This window comes from Zingiber officinale, chromosome 7B (genome assembly GCF_018446385.1).
Source record: "Zingiber officinale cultivar Zhangliang chromosome 7B, Zo_v1.1, whole genome shotgun sequence".
NCBI classification, from domain to species: Eukaryota; Viridiplantae; Streptophyta; class Magnoliopsida; order Zingiberales; family Zingiberaceae; genus Zingiber; species Zingiber officinale.
In genome coordinates, this window is record NC_055999.1 from 41,703,520 (window position 1) to 41,713,097 (window position 9,578).

At 37.3% G+C, this 9,578-nt stretch overlaps 2 long non-coding RNA genes across 2 annotated transcripts; both read right to left on the reverse strand.

Moving 5' to 3' along the window:
- Positions 1-899: 899 nt before the first annotated feature.
- Positions 900-2,871, reverse strand: LOC122003716. Its single transcript, XR_006118052.1, has 3 exons — positions 2,772-2,871; positions 1,100-1,207; positions 900-921 (listed from the first exon to the last, which is right to left on the reverse strand). It is a non-coding gene; the product is annotated as an uncharacterized LOC122003716 (long non-coding RNA).
- LOC122003715 lies at positions 1,336-2,166 on the reverse strand. Its single transcript, XR_006118051.1, has 3 exons — positions 1,821-2,166; positions 1,626-1,716; positions 1,336-1,428 (listed from the first exon to the last, which is right to left on the reverse strand). It is a non-coding gene; the product is annotated as an uncharacterized LOC122003715 (long non-coding RNA).
- Positions 2,872-9,578: the final 6,707 nt, after the last annotated feature.

Sequence of the window (9,578 nt, forward strand, 5' to 3'; positions counted from 1 at the left end):
AGCTTGCTTATGTTGTACCTTATGAAAAGATATGAAGATAACATAATGCACTTGAGATTTCATGTTGCTTAGGGTTATGTTTACACATGTTGAACATTCGGCCACCATGGAATGTAGGGCTTAGGCAAGCCTAAATTCAACCCTAACATGTTTATGTTCCTCCTCATGATATGCTATGAAATTTATAAGGTACTCACATGCTTGTAAATTCTAGAAGAGGTATCAAGTATCACTACAACAAAAATAGCTTTTCGCAGCACGCAAATTCACTTTTCGCAGCGCGCAATGTGCGCTGCACAGTTAAAAGCTGTTGAAAGTCATAAATTATTCGCGGCGTGCTTTTGCGCGCTGCGAATAGTATTTTCCGCAGCGCGCAAAGCATGCCGCGAATACTATTATCCGCGGTGTGCTTTGCGCGCTGCGGATAGTATTTTTCGCAGCGCGCAACGCACAACGCGGATACTATTATCCGCGGCGTGCTTTGCGCGCTGCGGATAGTATTTTCCGCAGCGCGGAAAGCACATCGCGAATACTATTATCCGCGGCGTGCGTTGCGCGCTGCGAAAAATACTATCGACAGCGCGCAAACGTATGCTGTTAATGGTCTTAACTATATTAAAAAAAATTGACAAAAAATAATAAATTAAAATTTTACAACAAATTTAGTACAAATCAAATCCATACAGAATTAATAAAAGTCATAGCTTTTCATTATACCACAAAAACTCAAAACATCTAAAACAATATGTGAAATCTCTAACAAACTAGCAATTACATAACAACAATTCAACTTACAATCCAAACAAATTAGTATAATATGTATCAATCACACAATACTATAAATTTAGATAATCATGCGATCGTGCTTCCTATTGCATCATCGAGAAACTGCATTTCATCATTTGGTCGAATTAGGTCCACCTGAAATTGAACACATGTACCAACTCACAAGTAAAAAACAGCTTGAACACATGTACAAGGAGGTACAGAAAAAACATTTTAGGCTGTATAAATAGAGATCTTAAGTATAAATTCTTATGAAAAACAAGATCAGTGAAATAAAATACTAAAGGAATCTAAAATGAGTGGACATGCTTACTATTTTCTCTCCAACAGCTTGAGTACTAGGCTCCCCATTTTTTTTCTTGTGACCTTCAATCCAAACTTGCAATCTTGTAATTTTTGTATCTACCGGACTTGTCTTTTCCTTAAATATAGAAATATATACAAAATCATTACGACACAATTCAAAAGATACATATATCATTACTTATTACTTAAATTATAAAAAATTAAAAATAATTATCATAATGTGAGTCAAACGAGCATAACCTATTTGAATGGAGAAGTCTCAAATCCTGTTAAGGCACTACCACAACAAATCTACTGATATTTTGAGCTGGAAAATCCAAATTGGATACGCTTCAGCTGTTACCGATAAGAATTAAATCCACATAATTATTTAACAAAGAACATACAAGAAACTAAGACGAAAAAGTGAAACTGTTCGACCAGAAGGAACAACAATTACATAATATCTTTCTGATCTTGTAGCAGCAAATCAAACTAAGAAAAGCAAGTAGCATGGAAGTTCCATCTCATATATGCTCGTTGAGAAGAACTACCTTAGCACAAATCATGGAGCTTTCTAGATATGTAGCAAGCCAACATAGACCAAGCCAACACTCAGACGCCATCACAATGCAAGACCAAACACTACTGTGCGGAAAAGAATTAGTGCTATCAATTTAACAGTACATTAAAGACATGAATCTAGTGGCAGACTTATATATAACATGCTTGCGAATATAAGTAAATACCTCTTCGTTCAAAACACAATTTGAAGATTATCTAGGTCTATGTATGTCATCTTAGGGTCCTCTGCCATTTTAGTATCAAATAGAGGAGTAGCCAGCTTGGGAGGGTTCTAAACAAAGGTGAATCACTCATTAAGACAAAAAATCTCCAAAACAATCAAACATGCAAGTTAACTTTTTGATTACCAAGAAAGAAAATCACATATAAAAAATTGATTCCTACATCATTATATTTTAAACAAATAAATATCATGTATTATTCACACAAGTTTTACAAAACTTGTAATTACAAAACTTGAAAAAACCTATCATTATATTTTAATAGGTAGAGGTAACTGACAAAGTTTTTCCTTGGTATTATGTTCTTCCATCATGTAATTGCCACAAAGTTAATTTTTTTTATGGATAACAGTATATAAATATGATCATTCTTTAGCCTGTGCCAAACAGATTTGCTATTGTTATAAGAGAGATAGTTCAATAAACTAGATTGCAAATGAATCATAGAGATTGCAGGAACCTAAGTTGAAAGAAAACGTTTAATATGTCATCAAGATAATATACATACTAAACCTAGAACTCTATCATAGAACAAAACAAAAAAGATATTAAAAAAATAATAATAAATAAATAAAGTATGGAAAACCTAGAACTCTATCATAGAACTCTTATCCTAATTGTTAGAAAAAGAGGTAGAAACATGGGAGAATTAGGATATACACAAACCTAAGAGGAGATGAACTCTTATCCATTAGATTAATTCTAAACTAAATAAATCTACACACAATCAACAACTAATTACAACATGTATCAACTAATGATATACCAATCATACTAACTGATCTAGTAATCCAATTAACCCTAATTCCTACACCTTACCTCAAATCACAGCTACTGTTGATGCTGGAACAAGTAGAGCAGAACCAAGAACACCTACAGTACACAGAACCTCACCTCACAGTCGTGCTTGTTGATCCACAGCACTCAACCTCATTGGAATCAATCGGATCACAACAGGAGGTCAAGCAGGGAGATCACTGATCAATTAACCATCCTTCTATCCTCTTCCCGGCAGCTCAATAACACCTCCCTGATACCAACGTCTCCAAATCTGTAACCTAATTCAACCGAAAAGAAGAAGAGGATCGGTAACAGAGAAGAAGACCTAAGCTTACCTCAATCGGTTGTCTCCAGAAGGTATCGCCCAATCCGATCCACTTTGAGGAGCCACGGATCGTTATGTGAACAGCTCAAGAAGGAGGAAACGAAGGGTCAATCGGTCGGAAACAACCAAAACCAAGCCCTCCACCGTGCCCTAGCCACCTAGCCATCGTCGCTCACGCGTAAGAACCGGCCGAGGAAGGGATCGCTCCATCGGAAGAGCTTGGACAGCGTCAGCACCTTCAAGAATCCGGCGACGGTCCTCAGGCGACGCGAAGAGGCCCAGATCGTCGGAAAGCAGTTGCCCTCTGTCGGCGTCCGGTGCGTCGGATCTTCCGCGTGAGAGAAGAGAGAGATCGGACTGAGAAGGAGAAGGGCTTCGGCTGGATCTGAGCTTAAGGGTCGATTCCGGCAAAGAAAAGATCGCCGGAGCTGAAGCCTTGCTCCGTCGGCGTCGATCGTCCGCGAGAGAGAACAGAGAAGAGAGGAAGTCGGGTCGCGAGGGGTTGGGGAAGAAAGGTTCGGCGTTTGGGAAAGAAAATAAGGAAAAAGGATTATATAAATAAAACATTTCCTCATTTAAATGATTATCCCAAACAGGCTTTATTCGCGCCGTCAATTTGTCCCCTTAAAACCAGTCGTACGAGCTCCGAAAAATTTCCAGAAAATTTCTAAAAATTTCGGAAAAATTTTATAAGGCTATTTCCCAAATAACCTTATTATTTAAATTTTCTGATATCTTACCGCGTGCAGCGTGAGAAGTTTTTCGGCGCCGTAGGGAAAAGTGCGGAGGGTGTGACAAGTCCGGACGAGGGTTTAGATTTTTGCTAAGGCTAATTATTAATAGATTAAACTAAGTATTAATGGATTAATAATGGCATTTATTAGAAATGTCAAGATAAAGGATTTAACATGATATTTTATTTTATTTTTTATTATTTTTAAATAAATGTTATTATAAGGTATTTATTATGACACTTAGAAATGAGTGTCATTAAGATAATATCACAATAGATCAATTTTCTTGTAGTGGGAGAGGAAGCGGCGATGGCTTCGGCGACTTTGATCCGGTTTATGTTTTTAACCTAGCATTTTTTTTTATTTTAATTGTGTTTTTTTACTTATTACATTTTTATTTAATTACTTATTTTAAGTTTTTCTTTACTTATTTTTTTTAACCATGTTTATTATTGATCGACTTTTGGGGTTGGATGCATTTTTTTTATTATTTACATATTTTTATTTAATTTATTTTTTTTAAAGATAACTATCTTTTAAACTATAATTTTAAAAAAAATTAAAGTTGGTCAAAACATGCTGGGTCAAAACACATTCCTTTTAATCATGGTCGTAAATAATAATTTTTTATTATTATTATTTTTTAAACTAATCGCAACATGCTGCATGCCGTTAATAATTTTAAAAAGTATTCGCAGCGTGCTTATTTTTGCATGCCGTTATTGTTATTAAATATTTATAGTATTAACGGCATACTTTTAATGTGCGTTGTTAATATCTAGACGTAATTTTTTTTCCTTTTTTAAGTTTATACTATTAACAGCGCGCATCAATATGCACGCCGTTAATAATACTATTAACGGCGTGCTTTTAATGTGCGCTGTTAATAGCAAGCTGCAAAAAGCTATTTTTGTTGTAGTGTATGAAGTTTTCCATAATATGTTGTGAATGTTCTCTTGATGTTTTATACTTGTATGTTGCTTAGAACTAGTAGGACCCTATCACAAGGTTTCGGCCATTAAGGGATTAAATACCTTAATGAGGCTCAACCTCAAATCTAGCTTGCTTATGTTGTACCTTATGAAAAGATATGAAGATAACATAATGCACTTGAGATTTCATGTTGCTTAGGGTTATGTTTACACATGTTGAACATTCGGCCACCATGAAATGTAGGGCTTAGGCAAGCCTAAATTCAACCCTAACATGTTTATGTTTTTCTCTATGATATGCTATGAAATTTATAGGGTACTCATATGCTTAGAATCTATGCTTTTGTAGCATTCGGCCACTTACACTTGGTGAACTTAGGAAGCTTGAACTTTAACCTAATATGCTCATGTGAATGCCTATGATAAATACATGGAAATTGATTAAGATTCACATGTTTACATGCTATTTGTAACCAAGTTTGGACCTTGTATGTTCGGCCAAGGTGGGTTTAAAAACCTTGGAAGCATAGAACCTAAATCAAATATGCTTATGATGTTCCTTATGTTAAATGTTATAGAAATGAATGTGGGTTCATATGCTTGTATGATTTCATGAAACCTAAATGAGCCTATGCATGTTTCGGCCACCCTTAGTGGGTTGAGAATTTAGACTAAGTTATGACTCAATATGTACTTCCCTTGCCATGATATGAATTAGGAGAAGTTAACTTGTGATCCATGCATGATTATGTTTCTTTTCCTTCCATGATATATTATGTTGCTCGTTTAAGTATGCTTATGAACCATGCATGAGAATGATACCTAAAATGGCTATGTGCCCAAATATGATGGCTATGTGCCCAAATATGGTGGCTATGTGCCCAAGACAAGTATGATGGCTATGTGCCCAAGTATGCATGGCTATGTGCCCATTTATGCATACCTTACAAATGACATGAATGATATGAACATGATATGCTATGAATGACATGAATGTGATATGCTATGAATGACATGAACATGATATGCTATGAATGACACGAACATGATATGCTATGAATGACATGGATAAGATATGCTATGAATGACATGAATATGTTATGAAAAAAAATAGAGATATGATATGACATGTATTTTACTTTAAATGGCTTGTACCAAAAGGGTGGGCTCCTTATGCGCCCCTAGGTCGAATTACGGGCCTAGTAAAGGGTGGGCTCTTTACGTGCCCCTAGGCCGAGCTACGGGCCTAGTTTCCTAGTAGGTTCAAGACTAGCTACCTTGGGTCTACTTAAGATGCGCGCATTATGTATGTATGTGGTACTAAGCCGGGCCCCTTTCATGTTGAGATTATTTTCAAGTACTATATGATATTGTTTTAAGACATCTCACATATGATATAAATCATGTTTTGAAAGGCATATTGCACATTACATTATCCATGTTTTAAAGGACATCTTGCATCCATGCTCACGATATGATGAAAAAATAATGCTTACAGATATGCTATGATATGATGCCTTGATGTTATGAAAAGAAATGTCATGATGATTTCACTTATGCTCTGGTGTACCTCCATGTTATGATATGATTTATACCATGATATGATGATTCCTTATGTTGATATATGATTACCATGATATGATGATTTCTTATGTTATGATATGATTTATACCAGGATATGATGACTTCTTATGTTGAGATATGATTACCATGATATGATGATTTCTTATGTTATGATATGATTTATGCCATGATATGATGTTACTTGTACCATGATAAGATTTATGCCATAATATGTTGTTTTACTTTACGTTATGTTATTATTAAGATTCATGCCATGATATGATATGTTTTAATTACCTGATGATATGAGCACCATTTATTCTATAATGTATGTTATGATGATGTTACATGATACGTTGGTTTTTGTGAGTAGGAAAGGATCTCACTAAGCCTTGAGTGCTTACAGATACTTTTCCTTGTACCACAGATAAAGGTAAAGAATGGATAAACTAGAGGAGCAGCAGGAAGGGGCAAGAGATGTGTGATGGTGACTTGGCTAAAGAAATAAAATGACCTGCTTAAGTGAACTTATGAATAAAATGTTATGTTATGTTGATGTCTTTCATGATTTCGTATGCATGTGTTAGAAATGAATACTATGACTATTTAAGTTGAACCATGTTATTTCATACTCTATGCTTAGAAACATAGATATGCTTCCGTTGTATGTACGTATGAATGTTTAAGTTTACTAAGTCTAAGGGTAAGGAAGTAACCCCGCCCTCACTAGGCAGGAGTGGTAAAAAGGGGCGGGCGTTACAGAAGAGACATAAATCGAGTATGGGGAAGACCATTACATAATTCATGTGTATTTGGTTCCTAGATCTTACTCATATATTCTAACCAAGGAAACTTGGTTGGACCTTTACCTAGAAATTATCTAACTTTGGTTGATGTGTTGATTGATATTTTTGATCGATACCTTTCATGATTTTGATTGAAAATAAGACAAGTTGTTGAGGTAATGATAGCAATTTGGATATATTTTTTTTTTTTGACAAACTCGAAACTGATCATAGCAAGGATGTGTTTTGAACCAGGTAATAAATAGCCTGAGTCTTGAATAATACCTTAGTTCACTATAGATCATAGTTTCAGAAGTTTTTCTGGTTTTGAAACCTTAAGGTTCAAAATGTCTGAACTCTATGCGTTTGGAGTTGGTCTGAGTTTTTAAATGTTTGGAACTTTCCGGTTCTGAACAATTTCAGACCATAAGAGCTCATCTTTCGGAAATATTTATGTTTGTAGATTCTTCAGGTTCTAGGTTCTGAATTTAGAAGTTTATGAACTTCTTGAGTTCTGAATCTTCAGAATTTTTTGATAGAAAATTTCTACGAATTTCAGTTACTGAAATTCCTGGAGAATCTTCAATTTGTCAGACACTGATCGGTCTACAGCCCGATCAGGAGAGGCTGGATTGGTCTGTCGACCGATCCAGAACTCTCTGTTTGTTTACTGATCGGTCCAGGGACCGATCAGGAGTTTCCCTGATCGATCCACCAACCGATCAGGGTATTCCCTGACCGATCAGGAGGTTCCCTGATCGGTCAGGATCTCTCCTGATCGGACAGCCGTCCGATCATATCAACACCTGGATCGATCACCCATCTCTCTTAACTCTTCCCGATCCCTTCCCTTCCCATTGCACGCCGAAGCCCTAGCCGACACCTCCCCTACGCCTCAACTCTTCTCTCCGTTCTCCGAAAGATACATAAATGGTACCAAGGTAACTCCATTCTCCCCGAGCTCTACTCATTTTGGCACTTCATTTTCATTTCTCACCGTATCTTTGTAATTTGACTTGGTTCTCGGTTGTTGATGGCTTCCGTGTTCACCTGTTTGTCCCGTCCGTATCACATTTTTAACCTTTAGGAAGAAACAAGTTTGTGAGGGAATTTCTAAGTCGTCAATTGAGAAATTTAAATCTAAGGCTCCCTCCCGACCTCAACCATCCATTTCTGGAAGATTTCCAAACCATCACTTTGAACAAGCCTTTCAACAAAGAACATTCAAACTTCTTCCTTGTAGGTCTGTGGATCAAAAATTCATGGATGAATTTTGTCCATCTGTGTCGGAAATACTTGCCTATTACAAACTTGATTCTCTAGTCTATTTAGAACGGGACATCAATTACGACTTAGTATCTGAGTTTTATAATAATCTTCATCAAACTAATGATGTTAATTATAAAACTAGAGTTGCTAAGCAGACTATTGATTTTAATTTCTCGACCTTCTTTGATTATCTAGCTTGCCGGAGGTGTTCAGGAAATGTCTTTTCCATATATCCTGATTTACCAGACCCCTTACCTTCTCACTTTGATGTCTTATCTGACTCCATTTATGAGTATTTCTTCGGACATCCTAGACCGGGTGGACAAGATGAGTTAGATGTTGATTTTCCTACCTTTGCAGCCTTGAGACTATCTGCCCCAGATTACATTCTCTTTAAGATTGTCACAAATTGCCTTCTGCCAATCACATCTAAACCCTTGTCAGAGATCCGACCATATCACTGCTTGATGCTTTATGGATTGCGTCGGCATCTTGATTTTGACATCATGTTGAGCATTTATTCGTCTATCATCTCCTATAGTGAGCCTAACAGCTTCACCATTTATATGCCTTATGGGCATATAATTACGGATTGGCTCGAGACCCTACAGATTGATGTCTCCAAGGGAAGGATAGTCAAGATGGTGAGGCAGGACTGCAGACTTGGAAAACGTGCATTTTCCAAGTCTGGCATCATAGGACAGTATGGGGAGGTTCGTTGAAAGGACGGAAGAGCACTGGGTGAGTTACCACGGGCACCTCCATGACAGGTTGATGCTGCTCCTGTTGCTGCTCCTCCTCCTGCTGCTGCTGAGTATGGAGAGGCAGATCCTGATCTGCGCTGGCAGATCGCTGAGCTGGAGAGCCGCATCGATCAGCACGATGAGCTGCTGGCTGCTGAGCTCCATGGGCTGCGCGTTCGGATTGACCAGCGTTACGATGATCAAGTATGTTCTTAATTAAAGCAGACACATAACAACATTCATCTAATTCTAATACAAGCCCAGAGGGCAGAGATAGATGATAAGTTTCTGCAGCAACCCGTGCTCCATTGCCTACTCGTAGGTCCACCTCGCCCTTCGTCAATGCCCTGCTATTTCTCAGCGTCTACATATTAGTACAAATGTGAGAAGCACATCCGGTATCTAATACCCATGATGAAGAAATAGATAGATTGACTTCTATAACATATATACCTGAAGTGGAAGTCTCACTTCGCTTCTTCTTAAGATCTTCCAGGTACACCTTGCAGTTCCTCTTCCAGTGCCCGGTCTGACCGCAGTGGAAGCAGGTAGCATCCTTGGTGACCCCTC